Source organism: Choristoneura fumiferana, chromosome 19, assembly GCF_025370935.1.
Source record: "Choristoneura fumiferana chromosome 19, NRCan_CFum_1, whole genome shotgun sequence".
NCBI lineage: Eukaryota > Metazoa > Arthropoda > Insecta > Lepidoptera > Tortricidae > Choristoneura > Choristoneura fumiferana.
The window spans coordinates 6,329,098-6,333,430 of record NC_133490.1 but is presented as its reverse complement, the minus strand read 5'-3'; the positions used below and the strand labels follow the sequence as shown (position 1 = coordinate 6,333,430).

Here is a 4,333-nt window from a genome sequence, read left to right as displayed (position 1 = left end):
CTGGAGTACCAGGTTTTTTTATATATGATAATGAGTAAACCGAGGCAAAACAAGCAGGCCGGTCACCTGATGGAAAGCAATCACCGCCGCCCTTGGACATAATAACATAAGATGAACTCATTGTCACTCGACATGTCACTGACAATTGTCACGTTGGTGAAATATAGGGACTGATCCTAAAGTTAGTTACCATTTTATACCAACTTGACAGCAATGAGTCAATGAACGTGAGTGAATGGACAGTTCGTAACGAGGTTAGTATGACACAGGGTAATCCTAGATGAGGATTAACTCATACAAGCGCATCAAAAGCCCTCTCTACACTGAGTACAGGGTCGAGATTCCATTGAAAGGTGATCGTTGATGTCATATTTAATCCGTCCGTTGGTTTACGTTACAGTAATTGTGAAGGCACGTGGCATTCATTGTCTTCATTGATGTTTTTTTTTTAATTAAAGCACTCAGAACGTATTTACTGTACGGGTTAAGTTTAATTGAGTGCAGGAAAAATAAAATACTGGCAGACTTAAAAGCCAAAACCAATAATACCAAAGGAGTATTAATTAAAAAAAATAACCCGGAAAATCCAATTCAATTTTTTCTCAAACACGCTTCGCTTATTTATTTTACAATTATCATTCAAAAATAAAACAAGCGAAATGCCTCATTTTTGCTTTAAAAAAAAAACCTTACTAAGGTAAGAAATATTACGTACACACTTTAAAAACCATAAAATTACATACAGCCTAGCCAAGTTTTTACAAGCTTTTAAGCAGAGTTCAGACTTGCAAGAAAAATCGTGTAAGTTGCATTACCTACATTGCGAAGCCGTAAAGCCAACGAGTTTGTGTAAGTGGTCAATCGAGCGCCGCACGCAATGTACATAATGAAACTTGCACGATTTTTCTTGCAAATCTAAACTCGGCTTTAAACTTGCAATGTAATACATGTATGTACGGGTCAAATTTTGTATGTTAAATTTGACCTACTTCAAGGAATCGGTTGACCTGAAATTGACCTGAAATTTGGCATATCTACTTTGTAAATCGTGGTATCCTGGTAGTCTGGCTAGGATTATACCTGCAGGACGGAACTCCTCACATGGTTAATAGAATCAACATGAAATTTGATACGGAAATGTTCCTAGTTTAGATGACAATGCAAGTACGGGTAACAAAATGTACAGTCAACATAATAACAAATAACTTGTATTAAATGTAATTTTTAACTAAAACTCATTTTAATTCATATTTAAAATGTGTTTTAAAGTCGGTTAGTAATAGTTAGCAAAATTATAAAACACAAGTCACAAACAAATCCGAAATTATTAAACTTTTAGCTAGTTTTAAGGAAATAGGGGATAAAAAGCTTTGCGCAACTTCGTGTTAATAATAATAATAAATGATTAATTCATTTAAAGCAGTAGAAAATACTTTAATTCACATCGCTTAGTGTTAAATAGTGATGTACCGAGTTTTATACTACAACTCGATACCATCGACTATAAATACAATTAATCCAAATTCAAATTCAATGTGTATATATGCGTGTATGATAATTAAGTATCGTCTGAGGCTTACAAGCGGTGCAAAGGAATCCGTCGCAGGTATTTTCCCTTTTCGTTTCCCCATTCACCTTCTGAACGTTTTTAAGGAGTTAGCATTGGATTACAAAAGTACGCTTTTTATTCTTTGTGTCGCAAAGAAGTTATTTGAAGCCCTTGATTGTGTTCTTCAAATTTGTATCGTTTAAGCTTTGTTTGAAAAATGCTTAATGGATTGTCGGGAGGGCTCTTGTAGCAGGATTACATAATTTCTTTATAAATAGGACATGAAAGTTTTTTACTTTGATCGTAACGAAAGGTTACTTTATTGGATTCACACGCGTAAATCATTAAATTCCGGGATTCCACTGAATTCCCATGGGAGTTCTTTAAAATTACACCGAGGCCTTCACTTAAGTACATACGTTATATGCAAGGTTATATAAAGGGCGGAGGACCGATGCAATGTGGTGACAAAAGCATAAGATGGATAAGACCTTTATTAAACTTTGATTAATATTTTTATATTGATGATAACGTTCCTAATAATGGTGAAGTTATCACTTTACGAATTTACGCACTACATCTGTAGATATAAAGAGGTCATTCCGAGAGGTCCGTCTTGCGACTGGGGCAAAGGGACTTGGCTCATGCATACGTATATATTATTAGTGTGGGCTCCACAAATAACCAGCATTGCTGCGCATAACGTGTGGCAACACATGCTGAGTGGAGGCCTTTTTGGTGTCCTGTCGTGTCACTACGCAACTTTGTTTTTATTGTTAGTTTTAGTGTTTTTATCCTATTCCTATTACTGTAAGATGGTGGTACTGATGGAACCAATAAATCTTTCTTTCTTTGTTTGTTTCTGTATTGGAACGTATTTTAAAAAGTAAGTAATTCCTTTGTTTGTGTGTTTGGCAACACTGTGCCTCTGGCCTCCGACCTCTGACCTAGCCGGTCATATTAATATTAACATAATTAAGATTGTAACTAAATGATTGAAATAAACCACTGAAGACCATAATAAGAATCTTTATTTAACAACAATACATGGCGCAGCCGGTAGGAACAAGATTACGAAGATTAAAGAAGATTCCCACACACGTGTCACGGCGAACCGGCGAAGACGAGGTATTTATTGAAGTACACCAATAATATTAATTATGGCAGATAAAGAGCCTCAAATAGAGTCCATAGCCCATGCAGGTGCCGTTCAATATACCTTGCCTCAAGGTTTGAACTTGGAAAATCTCGACAACTGCTGGCCTCAATGGCAGAGGTTTAAGCACTCGTTTCGCAACTTCATCACTGCGGCGGGTTTTGAAAAGTTGTCAGGAGACAAGAAAAGGCGCTATATTAATAAACTGCATAGGTTACAAGGCACAAGAACTGTACTTTAATGTATTAAAAACGATGACGACCAAGAAAAGGCGAAACTCGAAGATATAATTAAGATATTTGACAGTTACTTCAAGCCGAAACAAAAAACGAGGTAATTAACAGCTTCAACTTTAATAAAAGAAACCAGGAAGAAGACGAAACATTCGACTCATTCTACACGTGCATCCGAAAAATCGCGGAAAATTGCAACTTCGAAGAAATGAAGGACAGAATGCTACGTGACAGAATAGTGATTGGAGTCAGGGATAGGCGCACACAACAAAAACTATTAGAAATCAAGGATCTAAGCCTGGAGCGCGCAATTGAAGTCTGCAGATCGGCGGAGCTCTCCAAAGAACACATCAAGACACTGAACAGTCCGTCCAGGGAGGTGCTTGCAGTCAGTCGCAGTCGCAGACCCAGTCCCAACACTCACACTTCAACAATAGTAATAAAGATAAGTATCATAGATTAAAAAAGCCGAATGTATTCAATAGTAATAATAATAACTTCCATAGTAAAAAATATAATAGCAAACATTACATGTGTCTGAAATGTAAACGAGCACGGGCCAAAAATTGTCCGCTTATGGTAAAACTTGTGGCAAATGCCAAAAGCTCAACCATTTTAGTGTTGGGTGCACTTTAATAAGAAGGTGCATAATATTAATAATAATGAGAGTGATGCAGACAATAATATTCATGATTTATGACTAGTCTGCTCCATAGATCTCAGTAAAAATGAATGGACAGAGCTATTAAGAGTGAATAATAAAAGAGTGTTGTTTAAGTGTGACACAGGTGCGCAGATCAATGTGATCTCACAGCATGATCTCAATAAACTTGTCGATGATGAAATAATATTAAAATGTCTGAGACAAAAACAATAATAGAGGTCTTTGGTGGTAGGCACTTAATGCCAATAGGAAAAGTAATATTAAAAGTCTATACTAAGAATGATGAGGACAGTTTTGAGTCTGAGTTCCTAGTAATAAAGGAGAAAAGCTAAACCAATTTTAGACTCAAGTCATTTAATACAATTAAAACTTTTGAAAAACAATAATATTAATATTAGTCAAAACTGATGCCTCAAATGACAAGGAATTATTATTAATAAAAATGCTCAACTTTTTCAGGGTGTGGGTGAATTTAAAAACCCATTGGAGCTACGCGTTCAGCCAGGAGTGGAACCAGTAGTGAGACCCCCACGTCGAGTGCCTAACGCGCTGATGACTCGCCTTGCGGAGAAGCTGAAGTCTCTGGAGGATCAACAAGTAATTGCTAGGTCGAACACCCAAAAAGTTTGTGAGTAATCTTGTCATTATCGAAAAGAAAGATGGTTCATTAAGAATTTGTCTAGATCCCAAAAGATTTAATAAAGTGTTAATAGAGAACACATTTAATACCG

General features: G+C 36.3%; 1 protein-coding gene across 1 annotated transcript in view; it reads left to right on the top strand.

The window, feature by feature from the left end:
- Nucleotides 1-4,333, top strand: part of LOC141438606 (uncharacterized) — a 164,440-nt gene that overhangs the window by 108,593 nt on the left and 51,514 nt on the right.